Raw genomic sequence first — 10,954 nt, 5'->3', positions numbered from 1 at the left:
CGGCGGATATTGCGTGTTCTAGAAGAATACATTGTTGCACGCAATGCTGCGACGCACTGTCCTGATGATTTCATCGATGTTTTCGATCATGAATCAGACTGTTTGGCCGTTCTAAACTAAGAAAAGTAGTACATGAAATATGTTATTCGTCATTCTAAAATACCTTGGTACCGTAAAGTCAACTTTTAAATGGAAAATGCATAAGCCTCGTTCTGAGAGTGGAGTGTTTTGGACACGCAACCAAGATGCTCTACCAAAGTTCCCTCGGGTTGCACTAAAATGTGGAACCATGCACACAGCTCACTTCAGAAGTTTGAGGCTCTCAAAACACTGCTTCAAACACAAATCAGCCAAGGAAGCATCAACCACCCTAAGTTTTTTAATGAGCACTACACATATTTGCTGAGAAAAACGCTCCAAATAGCCCATTTGCGCGGATTTTAGCGTCACTTGAGCGAGCCGATCCGGACTTCCTATACGGGCTGCCGTAACATAATGTAAACAACGGCGCTACCGGCGCTCCGGGCAGGCGATGGATGGAATTTGCCAAATTCGCACATATTCAAGTTATTTCGTGGCCTATCTTTTTAAGTTTGAGGTATTTTAGAATAGAAATTGAACCCTCGGCTTCGGACCTTGGTTGAGTTACCAAGACACTCTCGGGTGGAGCTAAAATTTCGTCCAAACCCTCGCCTGTCGGCTCGGGTTTGGACTGTATTTTAGCTCCACCCTCGAGTGTCTTGGTAACTCAACCAAGGTCCTCCGCCTCGGGTTCAATTCCTTAAATGTAAGTCCTTCTTTTTGGTTTCAGCTTGAATTCAGCCATTAACAACGATTTTCCGCGAGCTTCTGACCTGTTGGTTTTTTTTGGCCATCAATGCATCATCATGACATCATCATGACATCATCATGTACATCATCATGAAGGGCAAAAATGGCTGTCATGAAATGGGCCATCTCCTATCCTCCAAGAGTAAACAGTGCCGGAATTTACAGAACACAATGGTAAGTAGTTAGACTGTATTTCTCTTGTTTTCCAGCAAACTTTAGGTGAAAATGTAGGTGTGGCATATTTGGAATTTGCAAAATGCAGCTGAAAACTTTTTAAAACTTCGACTTTTCTGTGCATCATTCCATGATTCTGACTGTGTCACTGTATATGCTGTGTAGGCTACTTCATCCATACTTCACAGGTGCAGCAGATACAAAGGAGGGGTGCTGGTAATGAAAACTATGCCGGTCCTTTCCAGTACCTCCACCTGATGACCCAGACTGGACAAGAGCATAGGTGATCATGCAAGCAAGGTATCACACAATAATTGTCCTACCGGAAAACCAGCCAAACACCACTGCCAAGATTGACTGGGATCGGCTGACCACACCAGTTTGCAGACACAGATGTCAATCAGTGGTGTTTTCCAGGGGTAAGTACTAAGTCAGAAAGTTAATAACAGATTTTAGTCATAACACTGGTCAAGTGCTGTCCTGTTAGCCAGCTGTTAGTCAGTAGTGCTGGCAAGTTCCTGGCGTATAAGGTTGCAGAGTGAACTGCAATCACTGTACGATGTCCTTGTGCATTTGACAACCCTCTCTTAGTAAGCCAGAGGCCTTTCATGGAGCTGTTTCTAAAAACTCTTGTCTTTGTAGAAGAAGTCATTAAAATCAAAAGAATTATTTTCTTATTTTCAGCACCAGAAAGGGAAAACTACTGGTAATTGAAGCTGGTAGATCACTGTGACATCTCTCGTAAACAAGCTGGGTTGTGGACAAGGATCACATCAACCAAGTTCAAATGTCTTGAACGCGATAGGACCCCTTCCATACTGACTGGAAAAGACATCTATCATCTTTGTTTGTACATGATCAAGGGTATCTACAGTTTCTTTGCTGGGAAAAATGGAAAGCAGTGGAGTTCAACAATGGTGCGACAACATTTCCTTTCCTTGCCAAGGACCTAAATATTTGATGATAGCATTCTGTCATATTGCAATGTCCACAATCATTTTATTGTCATCTTTTAATGGCTGTCGTTAATTGAAAGTTTAAGAATGAATAGTAGAGCGTATTTGATAAGACCGGCCATTTGGGATCAAAGTCCCTGTCCGTGATTTAGAGCAGCTCAATCATCAATCGCGTGCAGACCATTTGGCTTTACAGCGTGCCTGGGTTAAACGTGGCCGTGGGAAACACTACGGTTATAAATGGAAAGGAGGAGATCATTGAAATCACTTGACAGAAAACTGTGCTGAACATCTTTTTCCTTTACTCACGTTCAGTCCTTATCATTATTTCAGCTTTGGTTCACCAGTTATACAGAACATGCAGGACATTGTGAACGCCGAGAATATCACGAAGGACTGAGTGGCGCCGAAAATACCTGAAGATTTACTTTTTCAGCTAAGAATGACTTTGTAGGCCTAAAGGTTTAGAAGTTATACCTAAATTCGTCAGGACTATTGACTTGCTCCTAAGGAAAACATTTCATCCTGGATGCAGAGAAAGACTGTACAGTAGAACCTCTCTATTAAGGACACCCTCTGGACTGACAAGTGCTGTCCTTAATAAAGAGATGTCCTGATTAGAGAGGTCAAACTAAATAGAAACAACCAATTTGGGACCAAAACTAGTGTTGTCCTTCGTAGAGAGGTGTCTGCTAAGGGAGGTTCTACTGTAGTTACATTACTTATTAGTTAGTTTTAGTGTTAGTTTTCACTGTTGAAGGATACAGACACAGATGTGAATCGGCAGTGAAGGTGACCTTTTCAAGTGAGGAACCAACGTCTTGGTATTGCAGCCACTGTAGCTTAGGTAGTGACCTACATGAAGTTGTTTTCAGTTATGAAAGTCCATGGGGTTAGTCGCATTTAACCTTGACTCTGTAGGACTGGGTCCATTGAATGTAACAAAAATAATCGATGCCTATTTACAAATGAAATGAAGAGTCTGCATTTTGGTGCAACTCCATATAACTGTCAGGTGATTTCACTCTGAACTTGTGACACTCTGATCGATCTGAAATAATCATTATCCCGCCCCTCTGGGAAAAATTTGCAGCCAGAATGCACCATTTCCTGTTACCGTCTGAGAGATGGCGATGTCAGGGGTGCATGACGGTGGTTAAACCTATTGCGAATGGGCAGCACAATTGGGTGTAGGATATTCGAAAACCATTGCACACTCCTGAATCTGCGGTGGGTTGGTACCCCACGCTACGTAAGGAGTAGGTTGACGGGTAAGACTTGGTCCACGTGAATGGGTCGTGCCTTAAAAATGATGAGAAGTTGCGAATTGACGCCCTGTGAAGTGTCCTTCGACCAGCTAGTGCTAATCCGGTCACTGTCTCCAGGTCACCATGCCTCGGTCAATGAGCGGGCGAAGCACCCAATGGCTCCGTCAGGAGTACATCGTCAACTTCAGCCCGTAGTCAAACCGGTACACGCACAAATATCTTAGTTGAGAGTGGGGGACATCAGTAAAGTGCTTCTCATCGGGGTAATACAGTACCACTGTATACAATGACCCCATTTTTTGTTGGATTCATTTCCACTGAGGAGTGGTCGATAATGAGCACATCAGGCCAGTCTGATTGTCACCAGTCCAGAGGGAAAATACCCGATAGTTATGTGGCTTTCCATTGAACTGTTTATTCTTTCATATCAATTGTAAATTAGTGTTGCTTGGTAGTGTTCAGGGTCTTTTTGTCGAACAGACGCATCTGCATACCAGTAATTATGTGCAAACGTCATTTTTGCTTTGAAGCAATATCGTTACTACACTCCTAAAGCAGTGGCTGTCTTCAGGTCTTTTCTGCCTCTCGGTCAAATCTGCATACCAGTAATTATATGCAGACTTAAGTTTTGCTTTGAAGCAATATCGCGCTACACTTGTGAAGCAGTGGCAGTGTTCAGGTCTTGTCTGCCTCGCTGACATATCTGCATACCAGTAGTTGTAAGATAAATCCTGTTTGTAATTTTGTAAATTAGTTGCTCATTAAGGGCTTACCGAGGTTTTGATGCCTTATTGCTGGCATATCTGCATACCAGTAAATATGTGCAGATTCATTTCTTGCTTTGAAGCAATATTGTTGCTACACTCCTAAAGGAGTGGCAATGTTCAGGTCTTTTCTGCCTCGCCGGCAAATCTGCATACCACAGTAATTATGTGCTGACTTTGCTCTTCCAGAGATTGTAGGACTGGGTCCATTGAATGTAACAAAAATAATCAGTTAGGAGCACATCGTCAACTTCGTCTGTAGTCAAACCGTTAGGCGCAAATATCTTAGTTGAGAGTGGGGGACATACGCGAAAGTGCTTCTCATCGGGGTAATACAGTACCACTGTGTACAATGACCCCATTTTAGTTAGATGGTTTTTCACCGAGGGGTAGTCGGTAATGAGAATGTCAGGCCAGTCTGATTGTCACCAGTCTCGAGGGAAAATACCTGATAGTTATGTGGCATTTGTTCCTTGTTTACTCTTTCGTGTCATTTATAAATTTGTGTTGCTCGTTTCACCTTGCATCTCATGGGCAAAAAGAACGGGTGGAGAAACGATTCTCCCTGATGTTGGTCTTTTACTGGAGATCATGATCACTCTTGTCAGTTCCGTGATTCCTTTTTACCACGAGCAGGCCCATTTAGGCCTACAACCTGTTATTGTTGTAAATTACAGTTAAGAATAAAATTGTAAACTATGCAAGTGTCATTTTGTTTGCTTTATTAGTGTCTATGGCGTTGCATTGTTAGATAAGAGCTGCAGAAGAAAATGCTTTCCTCTGAATAAACTAGTAATGCTCTGAAAAAAATAGCATTTCAAGAATCTACAGAGATGTCGCCTTAGATTTGTTTTTCTCATGCCTGGAAAATGTGGTCCTATATTGTTCATGAATAGGTGTCTTTGAATTTCACCACTCAAGAGTTTGGTTTGATCTGGTTGCATGACTGGGACAATGTCACAACCTGCAGTGGACACTACTGAATCTGATACGAATTCGTTTTGGGGTGTGACATGAAGATTTGCATGGAGTATAAAATAGTGTGATATATGCCACAGGGACAATGTCCAAGGTGAAATTCAATATTGTCCCTGCCACCCCACCCCCCGAATGCACATACTAAATAAGTAGCCCTCTGTTCACCATGCTGTAAACAGGTTGATGGGGACATTGTCACAACCTGTGGTTAGCCCATGCTCAATCTGGTGTTGAGAAAGTTGTGACATCTTACCTTGGAGAGAAGTGAAGCCCTCAGTCCCCTCTAATCTGCTAATACAGCAGTAGGAGAATAGTAAATACATTTGCTTGGAGTGCTTAATTCAAATTATTAGCTTCAGATGCCCCATTTACACTCCAGACGGAGAAACTGTCCCCTCGAAAAACGTGTCTGGCCCCTTAGTATTCTGAAATGCACAGGTTGATGCGGTCAAATTGCTTGATGAATGATGGTGGTTTGCCAACCATCCAGTCCAACGTCGCCACCCAGAAGTCTGAACCACCAAAAAAGTGGAGATGCAAAAGGGAATGTTTGTTCAACGCAGTTAGAAATGAATAAAAATGGTAGATCTATGATGCTTATTTACGAGCCTAGTACATCCCCAATGTGAAGTTTCGTCGGGGGTACTTCTCCTTGCTCGGCATTAACTCACGCTAACATACCTTCATGTCTATAAAACTCCTTTATTCCTTCGACACAGAATCCTCACATCTCATCTAAAACCATGCCGTCTTCACCCTCCCCACTCCTACGGTGTCTCATCATGGTCCCGTCACCCGGCAGCCTCCGAAGAGACTGGTGGCGCCATCTGGCCTAAGGCCAACACACCAAGAGCTACCAGATCACCACACCATCCCCACCAAAATTGGTCGAGCCTCAGGATCGAACACTTCATAGCACGATACACAGGCAGTTACAAAACGAAATACACGATTGTCATACAAAACAAAATACATGGTTATCAAATTTCGATACAAAAATAATAAATGATTAAATGCACTTCCGGCACGCCCTCAGCAGTCAGAATCAAGAACTGAGTATGAAAACTACCAAAATCAGCAGTCCTTTACAGTAAACTCCAGTCTCATAATATTTCACTGTACAAGTCTTTCACGTGTCCATTAGCTATGTCTCTAGTATGACACTTCAGAATAAACAAAACATGATAAATACACAAATATCCAAAAATAAATCCGAGTTGAGAACGTCCTTCTAAACACGGTAATTGCCCAAGGAAGAATATAAAACAACACTTGGACAGGGGTCCATATGGGTCAGAGCGATCCCACCACCGATCCTTTGCAGAGCGCTAGGAAAGGGGTCCCCACTTTAATCCTGCCGGCGGATGTACTCGATCAAAAAGAGTCCAACCTCCCTCATCCCCTCCCAGCTGTAGGAAAAGAGTCAGATTCCTACAGATCCTGCCCTGAAATTATCTTAAAGTAATGAGCAGAAAGTTTGATTATGTAGGTCGACTTCCACGGAGTTCCCGCCCTTTCTTCAACCACAGGGCCTTCCTTCTGGCAATGCGATCCTGCTGGGCCAGATGGTTGACGCAACAACCAATGGACAATCTGTAGCGAGCTGGTTTTCTTAGATCGTCCCTAGGACGAAACTTGCGGCTGGGTGGTGGATCAGTTGTCACGCTTGGCGCAGAATCAGAGCTACTCTCAAGGTTACCTAGAACAGTGACCACCTCTGGTGTGCAGAGCGCTGCACCGGAGGCATTCTCGGAGTCGGAATGGCTGTCATGGTTACCTAGAGCAGTGACCACCTCTGGTGTGCAGAGCGCTGCACCAGAGGCACCAGATACAGGGGAAGTTGGTACTGAGTCAAAAACTGGTTGCAGAAGAGTTTCTCTAGTTTGCCCTGCTTTTGGGCTAGTCCCGGTGTTGCTATCTTGTTCAGCCTGTGGGTCCTCAGCACGAGAGTGAAAAACCTTGAGGTTATTGAGGTGTACTACCTTAGGATGCCGGTTACGTCCATGCACTCGTCTTATCCTGTAATTCACCTCAGATATTTTTTTCAGTACCTCAAAAGGTCCCTCCCAGCGTCTGTGGAACTTTGACACTTCCTCTGGCGTCACATGATGGTTACGTAGCAACACCATATCACCCGCACCAAAAGATGTCATCTTAGTCTTCAAGTCATAGTGTGTCCTTTGCCTTCTCTGGGCCAACTTCAAATTCTCTCGAGCTCTCCTGTGGGCAGAGTCAATTCGGTCACGGAGTTTCGCGACATGAGCCGTTGTCTCGATGGAGGGTGTCTCTGGAGCACCAATTACCAGATCCAACGGAACTGTCATCTCCTCCCCAAATGTCATGCAGTATGGAGTCTCTTGAGTGGATGCTTGAATGCTGCTTCGGAAAGCCATAAGCGATGCTGGAAGGTGTTCATCCCAGTCCAATCCCTCTTGGTCAACCATGGTCATCAGCATATCCTTTAGTGTGCCATTGAAGTTTTCCACCTGCCCGTTGCACTGGGGGTGGTATGCTGTGGTACGGCTCTTGTGGACATTCAGCAGCTGGCACATTTCAGCAAACACAGTGGACTCAAAGTTCCTCCCTTGATCACTGTGGAGGTTCTCTGGTGCGCCGAATCGACAAACATAGTCGTTCACCAGAACCTTAGCACAGGTGGTGGCCTTCTGATTTCTCAGAGCCCAGGCTTCTGGCCATTTTGAAAATGCATCCTGTGCCACCAAGATGTAGCGATGGCCTCTCCTGGAAGGTGGATTGATCGGCCCAACGATGTCTATATGCAACCGCTGGTTGCGGCGGCCTGCAGGGATGCTCTTAAGGGGTGCCTTGTTACGCTTACCTCCCTTGCATTTTTGGCAGATTTCACAAGTTCTGACAAAGTCGACCACATTCCTTTTTAAGCCAGGGCGCCAGCAACGCTGTTTTGCCTTCCCAAGGGTCTTGGCCACTCCTAGATAGGCACCAGCAAAACCACTATGGATCTCCTCCAGCACTGGGTTAACAAAAGATGAGGGCAGTACTAGGCGAAGCCTGTCATTATCTGGAGCCCTGCAGTACAGAATGCCATCCTGGATCACCAGATTGGGGTGCTGGGCCCATACAGCCCTCTCCGTCCTACTGCATCCCATCATTACTTCTTCCAGTGGCTTGTCAGTTGTTTCCGACACGTGGAGGTACACTGACCTCAAATCAGGGTCATCCTTTTGCGCTTGCTGGATTTCTTCCCGGTTCCACATGAATTCGGGTGTCTTCAGTCCGGTGGCTTTCCTTGGCGACTGGATTGCACTCACCTGTAAGGTTTGAGATTTGGCCTCCGTGGGACCACACGTAGGGCAGTCCCCATGTCGACGCATCCTTTTGGGTCGCCTTGACAGAGCGTCTGCGTTCCCATGCTTTGTACCAGAGCGGTGTTCTATTTCATAATCAAATTCGGCCAACCTCTCTAACCAGCGAGCAACCTGACCGGACGGCTCCTTGAAATTTAACAGCCATTTGACAGCCATATTGTCAGTCCTCACTCGAAAGCGTTTCCCCAGCAAATAGTACCTGAAGTGCTCCGCAAATGTTACTAGTGCCAGCATTTCTCTACGCGTGGTGCAATAATTGGTTTCCCCACCTTGAAACACCTTGCTTCCGTAAGCAATCACCTTCTCTGATCCGTCTTGCTGTTTCTGTGACAAGACTCCACCCATTGCCCGGTCGCTGGCGTCTGTGTCTAAGACAAACTCCCCTGCCTCTGGACTGAAGTCTGGGTAAGCTAATACCGGGGAAGAGATCAACTTTTCCTTTAATGTCCTGAAAGCAATCTCACATTTCTCGGACCACACGAATGGCACCTCCTTCCTTGTCAGGTTGTGAAGAGGCGCCGCTATGTGGGCAAACTCTGGCACAAACTGTTGGTAATAAGTGGCAAGTCCCATGAACGAACGAACCTCCGACACATTCGCTGGGGTAGGCCATTCAGCTACTTTGGCAATCTTGTCTTCATCGGTGCAGATTCCATCCTTCGTCACTTTGTGGCCGAGGAACTTAACAAGTGGTCGGAATAGCTTGCACTTGGATGGCTTCAGTTTGAGGTTAGCCGATTCCAAACGAGTGAAAACCTCTTCAAGACGGGACAGGTGCTGCTCGAATGTCTCAGAGTGGACGATTATGTCATCCAGGTATACTAGACAATACTCCAAGCCCCCAAGGACGATGTTCATCAGCCTAGTGAAGGTGGCCGGGGCTCCAGTGAGACCAAATGGCATAACACGCCATTCATACTGTTTAACCCCCGAAACAACCGAGGTCTTGGCCCGGTCTCCTGGCGCCATGCCCACTTGCCAGTACCCGCTTGCACAATCGAGGCAAGAGAAGAACTGAGAGCCCGATAGCTTGTTTAGAGTTTCATCTATCCTTGGCAGTGGTTGTGCAGACTTTACTGAGGTGGCATTCAATCGGCGGTAGTCTATACAAAGGCGAAATGACCCATCATGTTTCCGAGCGAGAACAATTGGGGCACTCCAAGGACTCTGTGACTCTTGAATTAAGTTCCGGTCCAGGAGCTCCCTGATGGTCTTGTCTACAAATTCTTGCTGATGAGGTGGCACTCGCCTCGGGCGCTGTTTGATGGGTTGTGCTCCTTCAGTGTCGATCGTGTGTTCGGCTATGTGCGTCTGTCCCAGATCAAAGTCACCCATTGAGAATACCTTTTGATGCCTTCTGACAAGATCTATCACTGCCTCTGTCTGTTGTCCTGAAAGGCCCAACTCAGTCACCTCTAACTTCTCTAGCAAGGCTCCTAACCTGGCCTCATCTTCCAGCGTACTTGGCTGTTCCGGTGTAGTCTCAACCTTGGTTTTACCAGCAGAACAAATATTCAGATTTTGCACCCCTTCCTTATCTACCGGTGGGGATCCATCCATCCCAGGGGACAGAATCCTCTCGGCTGACCCAACCTCTGCCACTGGATGGAACCAACCGATTGTCCTGCAGGCCCTGATAAAAATTGGCTTGTCAGTGAAATTCGCCACTCTCACCGGCATTTTCCCATAGTCGGATTACACCAGGGACCTCCCTGTTGTAAAGCCTATAGTGCCCTTTTGAGCTTCTATCAGACCTGGGGTGAGATGGCTTTCCTTCCTGCTCCTAGACAGTTTCCCGGCCAGGATCATCTCCGTTCCTGCAGGTATTCTTGTATTCCTCCCCATGATCACCCTGCATACCTTGAGGACACCCTGTTGGTTGCGTAGGGGCACCTCATTCCCAGCCACCTCAAGGGTGGCAGTTCTGTAGTCAATACTGCAACCCTGAGCTTGAAGAAAGTCACTTCCCAGTAGACACTCGTGGGCTAGGTTCTCAACGACCACAACTGGGTGGCTAAACTGCGAGGATCCAAGGCCTAATGTTACATCAGCCATCCCAAGAATCTTCAATTCTTCTCCTGTTGCAGACTGTAGGCTTGCATCTACCTCCTGGAGTGGTCGGCCTGAAGAACTTGGACATCTTCTCCAGAGGTCGCCACTCACTAGAGTAAGAGCTGCACCTGTGTCAAGGAGCATTGTGGTTGGTGTACCTTCAAATTCTCCATTTACATACAAGCTGGTGTCTTTAAATGTAATCTGACCAATAGAGAGAGGTCTCCTTTGGTTGGTACCGCCCAATGGCTGAAATTCTACTGCATCTGGGTTTAGGGTCCCTGTCGATGGTAATGGTGTTTCAGTCTTACCCAGAGTGGTGACTGACTCTGTGCTAGAGATACCCAGAGCGGTGTCTCCAGTATGCCGCCCTCCAGAAATGGTGTTGTCATCTGGGACTCTATGGATGGTCTCTTTGGTGGTCATCAGGTGATCCATAGGGACAGATACCCGTACATGCTCAGCATTTGGGGAAATGTAGCCAGAAGGTGGCAAATCTAGAGCAGTGCCATTCTCGGAGGTAGCCAGAACGTTACCTCGGAGAACCAGTGACTCATTCCCACACCAAATGCCAGCTGGAGCTT

General features: G+C 46.2%; 1 long non-coding RNA gene across 1 annotated transcript; it reads left to right on the top strand.

Annotated features, from left to right (window-relative positions):
• The first annotated feature begins 835 nt into the window (after nucleotides 1–835).
• On the top strand, nucleotides 836–4,618 carry LOC135491164 (uncharacterized). The gene is made up of 4 exons (XR_010447783.1): nucleotides 836–1,005; nucleotides 1,194–1,424; nucleotides 1,690–1,922; nucleotides 2,295–4,618. It is a non-coding gene; the product is annotated as an uncharacterized LOC135491164 (long non-coding RNA).
• Nucleotides 4,619–10,954: the final 6,336 nt, after the last annotated feature.

Source organism: Lineus longissimus, chromosome 7, assembly GCF_910592395.1.
Source record: "Lineus longissimus chromosome 7, tnLinLong1.2, whole genome shotgun sequence".
In the NCBI taxonomy this organism is placed as follows: domain Eukaryota; kingdom Metazoa; phylum Nemertea; class Pilidiophora; order Heteronemertea; family Lineidae; genus Lineus; species Lineus longissimus.
The sequence above is the reverse complement of the archived record's forward strand: the minus strand, read 5'-3'. Positions and strand labels throughout refer to the sequence as shown.